Here is a 16,111-nt window from a genome sequence, read left to right on the forward strand (position 1 = left end):
TTTTCAACTTTTTTAGGTCATTAATTAGGATCCAATTTGTTCCTTTGAAATAATTTCCATATCATTAGTAATTTTTGAGTTATTCACGAATTTTTTATTTTACACATCTCGGCATCTATGAAAACTGTACTCTGGCATAGATTACAAGTTACAATCATTGAACCCTAAAAGAACTGGAGTGGCATCTCGATGCAGGCAAACTGAGGAAGACTGAAAGAGAAGATGTAGAGCAATCTATCTCTCTCTGCGCTCTGTCAGTTGGTTTATAACGATGTAAACAAAAACAACCCGGGGCGTTGAAGTGAGACGACTGCTACGTCTGATGCGGTTATTCGATTGGTTGCCGAACCATTAGGCCTGCCGCAGACATGCAACTTTTCAGTTTTGCAACTGTTTAGTTGCAGAAGTGAGTACAATGCATTTATATGGGGCCCCGCACACATGCAACTAAAAAGTTGCAGCGATTGCCTTTGTGTGCGCCCTCGAACCGCTTGCAATCAAACTGTTGCGCAACTGAAAAGTTGCATGTCTGCGGCAGGCCTTAGAAAGAGATGGGTTGTTCTACATCTTCCGTCTCAGTTGGCAGTTGGACACACTTTTCGTCGTATTTCGGTACCTAAGAGGCCCTTCCAGTTCTTTTAGGCCTGCCGCACATGGGCGCCAGGGGGGGGCCATGGCCCCCCCTGAGATTCTGATCGCCTTATTTTTTGTCAGCACAACACTTTCCATATTATCCTTTATTTTGTGAAACTCATTGGTCAGCTAGATATAAATCTTTGCGAGTTTTCGCTGAAAACTTTGAAACTATATTCAAAAATAAATTTCAATGAATTCTTCAACAACAAAAAAAAAATTATTCTTCTCTCAATAAATCTAACCGTAGATGGACATGTGATACATATTCTGAAAGAGCAACTTCTCTAGTTGAAAATCTGAAGATTTTATGGAGCTCGTTGCAGCCGTTCGGTCTTGACGATCATTTTACTTGATTCCATCTTTTTTGAAATTTTTCGATAGTCACGGTTAGAGTAATTTTTCTCTCAATAAATCTAACCGTAGATGGAAATGTGATACATATTCTGAAAGAGCAACTCCTCTAGTTGAAAATCTGGAGATTTTATGGAGCTCGTTGCAGACGTTCGGTCTTGATGATCATTTATTTGATTCCATCTTTTTGGAAATTTTTTGATAGTCACCGTTAGAGTAATTTTTCTTTCAATAAAACTAATCGTAAATGGAAATGAGATACATATTCTGATAGAGCAACTCCTCTAGTTAAATCTGAAGAGTGGAAGAAGAATGGAGCTCGATGCATCCGTTCGGTCTTGACGATCATTTAATTTATTCCATCTTCTTGGAAATTTTTCGATAGTCACCGTTAAAGTAATTTTTCTTTCGATAAAACTAACCGTAGATGGATATTTGATACATATTCTGAAAGAGCAACTCCTCTAGTTAAAAATCTGAAGATTTTATGGAGCTCGATGCATCCGTTCGGTCTTGACGATCATTTAATTTATTCCATCTTCTTGGAAATTTTTTGATAGTCACCGTTAGAGTGATTTTTCTTTCAATAAAACTAACTGTAAATGGAAACGAGATACATATTCTGAAAGAGCAACTCCTCTAGTTAAAAATCTGAAGATTTTATGGAGCTCGATGCATCCGTTCGGTCTTGACGATCATTTAATTTATTCCATCTTCTTGGAAATTTTTTGATAGTCACCGTTAAAGTGATTTTTCTTTCAATGAAACTAACCGTAAATGGATATGTGATACATATTCTGAAAGAGCAACTCCTCTAGTTAAAAATCTGAAGATTTTATGGAGCTCGATGCAGCCGTTCGGTCTTGACGATCATTTAATTGATTCCATCTTTTTGGAAATTTTTCGATAGTCACCGTTAGAGAAATTTGTCTTTCAGTAAAACTAACCGTAGATGATATATTTGCCCCCCCTGAGAAAAATTTCTGCGGGCTCCCATGCTGCCGCAGATATGCAATTTTTAGTTTTGCAACTGTTTAGTTGCAGAAATGAGTACAATGCATTTATATGGGGCCGCGCAGACATGCAACTGAAAAGTTGTGCGATCGATTAGTTTCATCCTCGACACAAACTAAGCGATTGCGTATGTGTGCGCCTTCGAACCGCGTGCAATCAAACTGTTGCGCAACTGAAAAGTTGCATGTCTGCGGCAGGCCTCAAAGTTCAATGCTTACAATTAAGCTCCCTTGCACATCCTTGGAAGCAAGCGCAATTTTGTCTTAAATCAGATGTGTCAAGTTTGTGGCAGTTTTTATTCAATAGAGAAAAAGCCGACAAGTGTTTTTAGTTTACAGATGGTCATCTGAATATATTCAAATGCGCAATTTTTCCCATCGATTCTCCACATTTCAATATTATATTGAGAAAAGGGATATGAATTCAGAATGCATTTGTTTCATGTTCTTTTATACACCATAGCAATCATATTAAGAGCAGAATTGAATTATAATTAGTATAATTACATTTCACTTACGTAAATATTGTCTTAAGTGTCTTAAGACAATATTTACTCTTTATGTACAGGTTGAGTCAGATCTATGGAGGGTACTATAGAGCCTCCATAGTCAGATAGAAATTGTCATATTCTAACCTAACCTCCTTCGCCCAACCCTATCTCTTTTCTTTTCAACGGGCGTAATAGATTTTGATCACTTTATTCTTCATCAAATAGCCTAACCCATATTTGATGAGCTTCATGTTCGTGACATGATCGCTTATTCGTGTTTCGACAAGATTCTCGAAGGGCTTAGTGCTTAGCAGAGACAGGTGGTCTCTGGTGCTTAGTAATACCCAGGAGTACACGGGATCACTTTAGTGCTCGGGTGCTCTTTAGAGTTTACTAAGCACTAAGCCTTTCGATAAAATGCTCGAATTACCAAGCACTAAGCACTGGTTTTAAAAAATGGTCGGGAGCACGAAAATAAAGCCTTCGAGTCCTTTCAAATGCACCTAGCACAATGCTTGGGCAGAGCTCTAATTTGGGTCCACCAAATTCCACTTCCACCACACCAGTTTGGTGAATTAAAAAACGCGCCTATACAAATATTGGGTTCAATATTTTGAAAATTGATTATTGATTAATGTGACCTATACTTAACGTGACCATTTATTTTCTGACTCAAAACGGGACACTGGTTTACTTGGGACAATATATATATATCAGAGACAAGATATTTGATATATGTATATATAACGGGTATTCAACGAAAAAAAATTAATTTATTTATTCACAGAAAATAAACTTTTAGGTATTGGTATTACAAATAAAAACATTTCCCAAATGTTTCATTGTATTTATATTTATCAGGGAAACAAATTTCCTCCAATACTGCTTGTGGTGATTTTAAGTAAGAGTGCAACTCTTGGCGCGTTTTTTCTATATTCACCTTAGTTATCAGCATCGTCTTTAGAACTGGAATTTGCTTAGAGACTATACTCCCTTTCCTAATCTAAGGGAATTTGTAATTGGGTATTTTCAGATGTCCATAATTTGTTCCTCATAGAAAATACTTTTTTTACTGGAGTATTATTTGTAGCCGGCAAACATAAAATATATTCAATTAGTATACTAAAGTTTTCATGCCGAAGATTGTTGGTGTGAAAATGTTTGGTTACCACCCAACGAGTTTCCGTGGAAACATTTAAATTATTTCATTCGATTATTTTTTGCTCCGTGATGTACCTACCTACATAGTTTGAAATCAATAAAAATCCATCAAAAACTTCTGAATTTTTATTAGAGTCAATATATTATTCCTTCTCAATTAATATATCCAGAGATTTTTGAACATCTTCCAGGAGGGTAATTTTTTTTTAATCTACCCAATAAAATATCTCCATTCTGGAGCAAGTCCACTGCTCCAGATATGCACCGGCTAGCTCTTTAATTTTAGCGCGGTTTTTGTAAACGGGACAATTTTGTGTCCCGGAGTTCAGTTCGGGGACAACGGGACAAGCAATCAAAAAACGGGACGTCTGGTCACGTTACCTATACTTGAAGAAAATCCATAATTGAACTTAAAACACTTTATACGCCTTTCACAAAATGAGTTTTCAAACCACGACACGTGTTTCGCATCACCACGGGCGGATCCAGGATTCGATTTGGGGGGTGCTAATGTGCAGCAGACCTCTTTACGCTTTTCCTATTCTCATAAGATATAGTGAAAAAAACGGTTACTGGTCAATAACAGAAATAATAACACGAAAATATAAAACAAAATATGAAGTCGGATTCAGAAACGGGTCCCATCAGATCTCCCAGATTCTAGTTTTGTTGGACTATTCGTATCGTATTTATTATAAAAAAAAATTTCGTGTTAATGTTTCTCGAAGAGCCGCTTGCCACTTTGCCACAATCTTATTTATTTAGTGTTCATTAGAATCAAAATGTTTTCAAACATTCATTCACTTCCTAAGGTTATTTTGTTTGAACAATATTTTCAAAAGTTTTTAAATTAGTAAAATTGTTACTAACTACTCACTTACTTACTAGTTTATTTACTACTTCATAAAATACACACTTTTTTATTAGGTACTTACCAACGTATTCGATAAAAAATGAGAATTCATAGCCTTAATCGAAGAATGGATTCTGAAAAATTCCGTTTTTTGATTTTTCTTCTTTTGAATGACATTTTTTCGAACGAAAAATTAATTTTTATGTCGTCGTCAAGTTGAGGTTTCAAGGAAGAAAATGAGCTCTGGTAATGTTGAAAATTCGTATTTCGCTAACCAAATTCTTCGTTTTAAAATTCGTCTTTTTCATTTCGAATCATAAAGAATAAAAAAACGCATATTTATAGCTTAATAATAAATGACTGCTAATTAAGCACATGAAAATCTTCATTTTCAGTGATTTTCATCCAAATCGATACATTATTTTGTCGCAAGAAAAAATAAAAATAAAAAATCAATCATCATGTCAAAAATTGGTGAATAAAAAAAATATAGATATGGCAATTATTCACATATCTTCAAAATTTTTCAATATAAAGTTTCTACAGTATTTAGTATGTATAGTAGTAGAACTATCTATATAGTTTAGCCGGAAATCGTAAAAATCATTTTTCAACCCTAAAAACCACCACTTACACCCCTCTTTCGGAACTTTTACCGAGTTTTCTTCATTTAATATAAATTCACTTAATTTATTTTTCCTGCCACCACATACTGCTAAGAATTTTTCTCCAATTCGGGTTTTCAAAATCTGTTATAGGCCCTCTGTTCTATTAACCCTTAATAACCTGAGTTTCTATTGTCTCAGAAAAATACTATTCTAATTGAATAAACACCCTTTATGGAGTGTACAAGACAAAAACAACCCAATTTTTGTTTGAAAAATGTATGGTTTTTGAGAAAAATGGTGTTACATATATGTAACGCTAATAGCTACAGTTATTGAGAAATAAAATAGATTTGCCAGTGAAATTTGCGTTACATATGTGTAACACTACGTTATTATGGGTTAATAATATACAGTAAGGTAAGTTGGGGAATCTGCGGTACAAAATTTGAAAAGTTCATATTTAATGAGCTAAAAAATACTAAACAAAATATTTAGCTATTATGCTAGAATAATTAAGAATTTTCAGATTACTGCTCGTTTCCAAAAACATTTTTTTATCTGAAGCACATCATGTCTGCACTTGCTCCTTGATAGTGAGGAAAGTACGTTTTCCTATTTTTAAATACCTATGTGTATAGCATGAGTTTCATATGTGTAACACTACGTTATTATGGGTTGATAATATACAGTAAGGTAAGTTGGGGAATCTGCGGTACAAAATTTGAAAAGTTCATATTTAATGAGCTAAAAAAATACTAAACAAAATATTTAGCTATTATGCTAGAATAATTAAGAATTTTGAGATTACTGCTCGTTTCCAAAAACATTTTTTTTATCTGAAGCACCTCATGTCTGCACTTGCCCCTTGATAGTGAGGAAAGTACGTTTTCCTATTTTTAAATACCTATGTATAGCATGAGTTTAAAGAGACAACAGCGGATAACTTTAATCATTTCCAATGAATTGTTCTTTATAGAAATTGTTTCTCTTATTCATATAACGAGCCATAAACCTGAAAAAATGACATCTTCCAACCAAATATGTATTGAGTAGTAGAAGTAGTACTGGTAATAACATGTCTATGGCAATAACGTCTTCTACAACTTGATTTATTTTCGAACAACCAAGGCCGCTTGTTCCCATTTAGGTAAGTGCGACCATCCCTTATTTTAACTGATCAAAATAAAAAATTTATTGCTTGCGTGTATAAACAGCATAAACAGCGTCTATTTAGATCAAGTATTAGATAGGTACTCACCGTATCAAGAGAATTGAAGATAAATACAAAACTCAACGTATTATGCTGTAACAAAATTAGTGGGACAAACTCGCTTTGTTGGTTGTAAATACAAAATAATACTACCATAGATTCGGCTGACTTGGGACGATTTTGAAATTCAATTTGTCATATTTCAAAAACGGCTGACCTATTTTCATGTTAGAAAGAGGTTGAAATATGCTAAATGACTCAGACTATTGATTAGGATACATACCATGCTTCAGAAATCGGATATAAATTTAAAAAAATAATAAAATGTACTTGTCCCAAGTCACCCGCCGAGCTAGGAGGCTTGGAAAACAAGTTAATATCTATTGATTTCTCAATTCTCAAATGAAATAGGTGACTTGACACGGTGTATAGTTTTTGAAAAATTATAATTTATGATTTATTGCAAATCAAATGAAAAAAACTGAACAAAACAAGGAAACTTTGATTTCTTTCATTCTTTGGTGATTTATTCGTGTAAATAATAATATCCTACAAAAATTCGGCATATTTCCTGCAGCCAATAAAGCGCCGCTTGTATCTATTCGGCATTGTCCCAAGTCACAAGTCACCCTATGAAACAACAAAATAAAGGCGGAAACACATTATAAAAACGCGACGCGACCCGATGAAACGTGATGCGTGTTGAGTCGAATCAAATGTATTGTTGTCTATAGACCAGAATCATACTATGAACACCCGACGCGACGCAACGCGCGTACAATTTACCCGTTCCAGACGCGTCAGCTCGCGTCGCGTGTTGATAATAATGTGTTTCCGCCTTAAATGAATGAGATCAGTGTTGCCGTTTGATTTGTAAACAACCTTGTTTCATGACATATCAAATATCCCAATATGCCACGTATCCAGAAAAGAATTACACATGCACAAAGTGAAACACATGTAGGTACAGGACACTAGAAAGTATAAGGGCCATAAAAAACGCGCTTTTACTCTCCTGAATTCATTAATTTTTCCTGTCAATTCAAACGTTCTGGTCACGGCAAACTCAACAGGAATTATTTGTTAAACTAACCGAAAAGACGCTACACAATCTTATAAGTTTGTTCCTTCACTCATAAATGGTAAGAAACACAAAAATCTGCAAGGGGGGTGATTGCCCCAAGTTACAGGACTGTTCATGTCACCCGAATCTACCGGTACAGCTCAGTTTTACCAATCTACTTTCGTAAGTTAACGAAGCCAATATGTTGTATTGGAATGATAATATACAAAAATAATGGGGACGCTCTTACCCCAAATCAGAGGCGGATTAAATGTTCCGAGCTCCTTATAAGCAAGCACCTTGCCGACATCCATTTAGCAGCCATATAAAAATACAAAATGTTTTACTAATTATTAGTATATTTTGATGACTATAGTTTTGTGTGATAGTGATTTTGTATTTCTTTATTAGAACTTGTAGTAATTTCAACTACAGCTGCTGTACTATCCTCAATATTCGAGCATATTATAGAGAAGTATACGATCATTTTATAGCATTCATGCTTCAAATTTTTTAAGAAGTAAGCGATCTAAATTCAAATCAGATCTAGAAAAGGCTAATTGTGAAGCTGATAGTTGGTGATTATGGAGATGAGAATGCCGAACTCCTAAAAAAGTAGGTGGTTTAGGTCACTGTTATTAACCTTAGGCCTTAGGAGTGATTTGAGAAGTCACTACCGCTTAAAACCATTCAAACTTCAAAACCCTCGTTCTCCGAAACCTTGAAGATTTTATCGAAAGAAAAAGGATTCACTTGGGACCTGATGCAACATTCCATTCTGCACTTAATGAATTACATTGCACCAAAAGTAATCAGAATTCAAAAAAGAAAGTGAAAACTGAAAAGCATTCTTTTGTACCGAATTATAAACTTTTCAAATTGAATTTCAGGTAAGTTTTAATCTGACAAAATGCAGAGTAGAAACCGTAGAAAGTTTCAAAGTGGTTTCGAGCATTAGGCCCCTGGTATAATTCTCTGAACTGCCTCAACCAAACTGTTTTAAAAAAAGAGGGCCTGAAAAGTTAGAACATACTGTCGCATTTTTCAACTCATTCATACACTAGGCAGATATAATATAACTTCATTTTTCTCTTTAGAATAATAAAATACTACTCATATATCGAAAATTCCCAGATCTTTTTTTAAATTTTAACAACGAAAACGTGAGAAAAGTTCTCATTTTCGATGTCCCATATTTCAGAAGGGTTGCATATTTAGCACACTTATTCTTTACGAAATATTAATGTTTCGGGCTATCTTCAGTATACAACCTGTTGAGATAAATTCATCAGAGTAAAGCAAAACCAAATCCCTTACTCATTCAGAATTCTCGACAACAATAAATATGTCAAATGCGATTGGTTTATTAGTCAACAATATTAGTGCTGGCGGTCAAAGTGTTGAATAACATACCCCAGCAGTTTTCGACTGTGAGAACTATATTATGTACTTTGCTATATACTGTATATAAGCATCTTTTAGGAATAAGATATTTCTCTTTCCTCTCCGTCCAAGTTAGTTCTGGTTTGATATTCATTGAGAGTATAGATCGACCTCCGTTAAATCGATTGAATCAATATACAGATTGTTTCACAAAGTGCGTTTCATTGAAGAAGAATTTATCCTAAACCAACCTAATTTCCAACAGGTTATGGGCCCAGCTTGCTCTGTTAAAAATAAATTCGCCGCTGTTAATTGCGAATATACTTCTCGTTCATGAAGTTAATCAGTGGAATAATAAGAAGTTTCCTTCTACTATTGAGAATGAAAAATTTGGTAGTGAGTGATGTGAAGTGAACTCGGTTGAAAAGCAATATGTGCGTAGTTAGCTGATGATTTGCGAGGAGTCCTACGAAAGACCACGAAGTGTTTTTCAGTCAGTAGCAGAGTTGGATCAAGATGCAATAATACATCACGACAAGGGGAATTAAGGACCTAGGGAATGGGCATCTTCTCTTTCATATCGATAAACAGCCTGTGGGGTTTTTCAGATAAGTAAAATGAAGGCTCGTTGAATCTAGACAAAATAAATTTGTCTGTGACTGTTATAAAAATTCGAAAAAGGAATTTTCTCAATGATAGTTATCATTGAAGGTCATTATTATTGAATTGTGCTTTGAAAATCCCTAATTGAAATTCAATTGAAAAGGATTTGAATTTTGAAATTGAATTAGGTACTCAAGCGAAATATAAATCAGACTCAACCAACTTAGAAGACATTTCATCAGGTAGACAAAAAAAAAATCCGTTTGAATATATCTCAAGAGTAGTTTATGAACTATCTGGATATAAAATAGAATATGGAATTTGTCTTAAGACTCAAAACACAGTAAAGACAACATTTAAGGAATATTAAATTTTCCTTTTTCGCGGTCAGGTACATTTATATAATGTGACTAATTAAAAAAAAATAAAAAAATTCAATTCTTGTATTCTTGAAATGAAAAGCCTGAACCATAATTTATAATTTCATAAGTAGTAATTGATAGTTTTCCGAAATCGGGACATTTCTTCTATATTTGAATTAAATGTTTTGAATGCATACATCGTTGCCAATATTAGATTTCGAAACAAAACAAAAATAGTGAAATTGAGATTGAGTATCATTCAATATAGAAACCAGCTTCTCATTTGCCTAAGCAAAAAATCATTTCAGGAGAAGCTGACATAAGTTGAATTTATTTTCTTTGATTGGTGAAAGTAAAAAGTAGAAGTTCAAAAGCCAATCTGTTTAATGGTGAAAATTTTATAGATTGCTGGAATAGCAAAATACCTGAATATGTCTGTTTTCTAAATTGGTTGTTGAAGTCTGTTGAGTAATTTGATTTATATTTCATTACTTGGCTGTTTCGAAGAATCTGATTCTCGATGAAAAAAAAAAAATAAATAAAAAAATTCATAAAGCACTTTGAACAACTGCATATCTTGATAGAAGCTATTCTTACAAAAAAGGGATTCAATTGAGTCTTCAGTCTTGCTTATTTTAAAATTATGATTCGAAATGATTATAATAATTTCAATACCCTGAAGAATAATGAAGTTGTTGAATGAAAAAAAAAAAACATTTGAATAATAAAGGTACTTTTCGAATGAACTAAAATCACAGCTGATAAAAATGTGATGACGATTATAAGTACCGACTTCATGAAAAAGGTAGAGTGACTCATTTCGTATCCAAATATAATTTAGAGATGTGATGATTATAAATTACAATATCATATTCACATTGACGATTCTCTCTAATATTCTATTGAATTTGAATTTTATTAAACTTTGAATAATTGCTAGTCGAAAGCTAATTGAAAAAAAAAACAGTTATCTACCTTTCTGATGAATGAAAAAAATTTAATGCAATAACAAACCAGTATGAACTCTATTGAATTGAAACCAGTAGGTGGTTTGAAAGAAAATTTACTGCAGTCATGGAAAGTCATATATTTGATGCAATAAGACGCAGGTACGGACTTTATTGAGTTGATAGCATGGCTTCATGTGGAAATCTGATAGTGATTGAAAATCAGATATTCGGTGAGGTGAGAAACTGGTGTGTTTGATTTTGTATCAAAACCAGTAGGTAAACCTGATAACAATAAATCAGGTAACTCGAAGGTAATTGAGAATGAAACTGGTGAGTTTGATTTTGTATCAAATCCAGTAAGAAAATCTGATAAAGATAAATCAGGTAACTCGAAGGTAATTGAGAATGAAACTGGTGAGTTTGATTTTGTTCAAATCCAGTAAGAAAATCTGATAACGATAAATCAGGTAACTCAAAGGTAATTGATAATGAAACTGGTGAATCTGATTTTGTATCAAAACCAGTAGGTAAATCTGATAATGGTAAATCAGGTGAATGAATCGATAATAATGGAAAAAGAAACTGGTGAACTAAAACCAGTAGGTAAATCTGATATCAACACTTTGTCGAAAGCGAAAGAACGTGGAAATTTATGAAATGAAATTGGTACAGTTAGTATATGAGAACAAAGTGATTGTGATGAATTGGCAATTTAAGGTGGAGGTTAATATGAATCTCACAAGAGTGAATTGGGTTGAATTTACCCAAAACAAGGACAAAGTGAAAGAATGTCCAGAGTATCGATCATGAAAATTATTAAGTTATATGTGCTTGATATAGTACACTATTCCTAAATATTTCTAGGAAATGAATGAAATGTTGAATGGTATAAAGCAATAACGTTAATGTTATTGTTGATGAATAAATCATAGTCTTTATTGAACAGAATGAAAATATTGTTAATTGCAAATAGATAACAAGAATTAAAAATGATACAATTTTTGGAAATCCATTGAAATATAAATGCGTTTTGTTTTCCGGGGCTTCAAGCAGCGATAGTTGATTAGATAATGCTGAAACTTTTGAATCGGTCGTCAGAATTTCAAGCTTCAGATACATAGTAACTCTTGCAATCGATTTAATTCATTGATACATCATATAATATATAGATGTCTAAACTTTCCCTTCAAATAGCTGATTAGTTAAATAGCTTATTAGAGCAAGAAATTCTTAGGAAGGTTTCGTAAGGGATCGATTGTGAGGACGGTCAATTTCGTCAATAGAGTAAAGCGCTATACGTAGGAGTTGAAACAAACAAAAATTCGAAAAGGATCTAAAATGCTTTCGGTTTTCGAAATTCATACTGAACGATGCATATCTTATAGGTAGACAAAATATATTTCAAAATATATAATTATGGGATACTTTATCCGGATGATATATTGCAGTAGTTATACAACGAATGATGAAACATTGATAAGTTCTAATTGATGGATTTTCTATGACAAAAGCAATCAACCCTTTATTTTGGAATCAAAGTTGATAGAAAATAAAATAAAATTATTTCTGATAAAAAAAAATTATTACATTATATAAGTGTTTTCAAAAGAAGATTATGAAGCACTGTGTAAAAAATCTCATAGTATAATTAAAATGGATCTATATATATATATTTTTTTTTTAATGCTTACTGCTATTTTACAATCTACTTCTTACAGAGTATTGAGTAAAAATAAATGAAAAGATAATAGACTTGAAAGTGTGGTGCCCACTGGCAACAACACTTCTGCTCAGTGATGTATTAGGAGATCTTCAGGCCAGGATTTTTTCAATCTTCTGTGGGATGGTCCATTCCTGTAGAGGTTTTCTATATGGTCGTTGGTGTGGCCAGCTGTTCTGTTTTTATAGTTTGTGACGACTGTACTGATTTCTTCCCTGATGTATGGTACTTGGAGATCTTCATGCAGAGTTTTGTTGGTTATGTACCAAGGAGCATTTACTATAGAACGCAATGTTTTTGACTGAAATCTTTGTATAATATTTACTCTGGATGATTTTGCACACCCCCAAAGTTGGAGGCCATATGTCCATATTGGTTTCAGCATTATTTTATAGAGTAAAACCTTATTCTTCATGGATAGTTTTGATTTTCTTCCTAGTAACCAGTACATTTCTCTAAATTTGATGTCTAGCTGTTTCCTTTTCGATTGAATGTGTTTCTCCCAGGTGAGCCGGCGATCTAGGTGTAATCCAAGGTATTTAACATGGTTTTTGATAGGTAAAGAAACTCCATCAATCGCGACTGGGGGGCAGTTGCTATGGCAGGTAGTAAACGTCACTTGTGCGGATTTAGATTGATTTATTTTAATCCTCCATTTTTTGTACCAGGAGTTAAGTGTGTTCAGGTGGTTCTGCATGTTGACTGACGAGGTGGATGGGTCTTCGTTGACGGAAAGAATAGCAACGTCATCTGCAAAGGCGGCCACAGTCGTAGGACCACTGACTGGCAGATCATAAGTATATATCAGATAGAGCAGTGGACCCAAAACACTACCTTGTGGTACGCCGGATCTTATTGAGTAATGGTCTGACGTTGCATCGTTATGATTCACTGAGTAATATCTTTCTGACAAGTAGGAACTCAAAAGAAGGTAAAAGTTGTGCTTCAGGGTGGTTTTGATCTTGAATTTCAGTCCTTTGTGCCACACCTTGTCAAAGGCCTGTGCTATGTCAAGAAATACTCCCGTACAGTATCGTTTTTCTTCAAGTGTTTTTGAAATTGTGTTTACTATTCTGTGGGCTTGATGTATAGTAGACATGTTCTCCCTGAAGCCAAACTGGTAATTGGGAAGAATGTTTGTTATGTTGTGTTCTTCGTGAATTCTATTGAGCAACAATCTTTCAAATATTTTGCTGGTTACTGGTAGTAGGCTAATTGGCCTGTATGATGTTGCCTCTTCAGGGGGTTTGCCGTTTTTGTGTACCATTATTATAGTAGCATATTTCCATATAACAGGGAAATAGCACAATTGTAAAATTCTGTTAAAAATTGTTGTGAGGAAAGCGATTGCTCTTTTAGGCAGTTTTTTCAGGATTTCCTGGAGTTATAAGGTCGTACCCTGGTGCTTTTCTGTTCTTGAGTTTCCTTATTTCTAGTTTTACTTCTGCTGGATTTATGTGTCGGATCGGTAGTGACATTTGACAACGTGAATTGAGAAGTGCATCGATATTTGGGGATTCTGGTGTTTCTTCAGGTTCTTCAAACATCTTGTATAGATGTTTCGCGAATGTATTTGCTTTCTCTTGGTTTGAACGTGCCCATTGGTTGTCGCTGGTACGTATTGGGGGGACTGGAGGGGTGGGTCTTTTAAATTTTTTTGTTGCCTTCCACAGGCTATGATCATCAGAGGATAGGTTCTGCAAGTACGTGTCGAACATAGAGTTTTGAGCTTCTTTGAGAGTTTTAGAGAGTTTCCTTGCTAGTACTCTATATTGATGCAGGTCATTTTGGTTTCTTGATCTCTGCCACTGTCTCCTGGCTGTCCTTTTTTCTGTTATCAGATTTCTGATGAATAATGGGGTGCTCAAATGTTCATTAGTTTGTTCTTCTTGAGGAGTTGCAAACCATGCAGCTTTTTGAACAATGTCAGTGAAATATTGTGCAGCTTCATCTATTTCTGTTGGTTGCTTCATCCTTACATTAGTGTCCAAATTGTCCTCGATATAGTTCCTAAATTTATCCCAGTTTGTTCGTGATGTAGTTAACTTAGGGTGAGCACTTTTGTTCAAGTTGGTGGAGCATAGGTTCATGATGACTGGTGTATGATCTGATGAGAGGTCGTAGTTGAATTCTGTGGAACAACTTTGGGTTGGTATGCCATTCAATATAAAGAAATCAAGTAAATCTGGTAGTTTTCTTGGATCAGTTGGCCAGTAAGTCGGCTCTCCAGTGCTGAGGTGACTATAATTAGCAGCTGTCATAGCTCGCAGTAGGTTGCGCCCTTTGGTGGTTATGAGTCTGGATCCCCAATGGGTATGTTTTGCGTTCCAGTCGCCTCCAACGATGAATTTATTTCCCAGGGTCTCGAAGAATTTTTTGTACATATCTGTGGTGATTTTGTGGCGTGGCGGAGAGTACATAGCGGAGATGTTGAGTTTTCCTCTGCTGGAATTGATTTGTACTGTTGTTGCCTGAATTTCGCTTGTTTGGTACTTGTCAAGTTCATGATGTGATATCGTATTTCTGATAATTATTGAAGACCCCCCATGTCCTCTACCATCAGGGTGGGTGGTGTGATATGTTGTGTAATATGGTACTAAAAGAGTTGTTGATTTCCTAAAATGAGTTTCTGAAACTAGTAGGATGTCCAGTTTATTGATGTCTAGGAAAGAAATCACCTCCTGTTTGTGGTTTGCTAAACCATTGGCGTTCCATGTTGCTATTCTCAATATATTAGTAGGCATTTAATTTAATTTATTGATGACAGATGTGAGCAGATTTAGGATCATGCTGTTTTGATTCATGAGTTGGGAAAACATACCTTTGAATTCTTCTAGGAATTTCAGGAGTTGTGATCCTAGTTCTGGTGTTTGTTGTCCTGGAGCCTCATTTTCAATTGGCTTGTTTTGTGTCACATTTGCATATGTTCGGTAGTGTTTTTGTGGTTCGTTGATGTTTTGAGGAATTATTTGGGCTGGTGGTTGGTTTGGACGTATGGTTGTTCTGTTTGGTCTGTCTCTAGGGTTTCTTTTTTGTATGAGGTCTTTGTAGACGCAACAACCTTTGTAGTTAGCCGGGTGATCGCCATTGCACAACGCACAAGTTGCAGGAGTGTTTTTGGGTTTTTGACATTGTCTAGTGTCGTGTTGTTAACCACACTTGACGCAGTTGTATGGTCTAAAGCAATACGTTTTCGAATGTCCATATTCCTGACAGCGGGTACATTGTACTATTTCTCTTTTTTTCCTAGGGGGTTCCACTGTAATTTTCGTATGACTGATAAACTCTAGTTCGTAAATTTTTTTATTGTTTGGTTGGGGTTCCAAGTCAATGAAAAACATCGACAGTGGTTCCTTTGTTATTCTGTGTCTGATGTTCGATATATTACGTGCATTATGTCCTGATTTCGCTAACTCACTTTTTATTATTTCAGCTGGTACAGAATGGTGAAGGTTCCTAACCACCACTCTATAGGCTCTATCTTCCTTTGGTTGATACGTGTGGTGTATTATTTCCTGATTTTGTAGGTGTCGTATCAGTTTCCTGTATGTTTCAGAAGTATGAGAGCTTATTTTGACAGTTCCATCTTTGAGAGCTTTGGTGAAGTATGTATCAGGGTCGGTTACTGCATTCAGATTTGTAATCATTGCATTGAAATCATTAACACCGTAAATAAAGATTGGCGGTGGTTTAGGCAGTGTGGGTTC

This window comes from Coccinella septempunctata, chromosome 5 (assembly GCF_907165205.1).
Source record: "Coccinella septempunctata chromosome 5, icCocSept1.1, whole genome shotgun sequence".
Lineage (NCBI taxonomy): Eukaryota > Metazoa > Arthropoda > Insecta > Coleoptera > Coccinellidae > Coccinella > Coccinella septempunctata.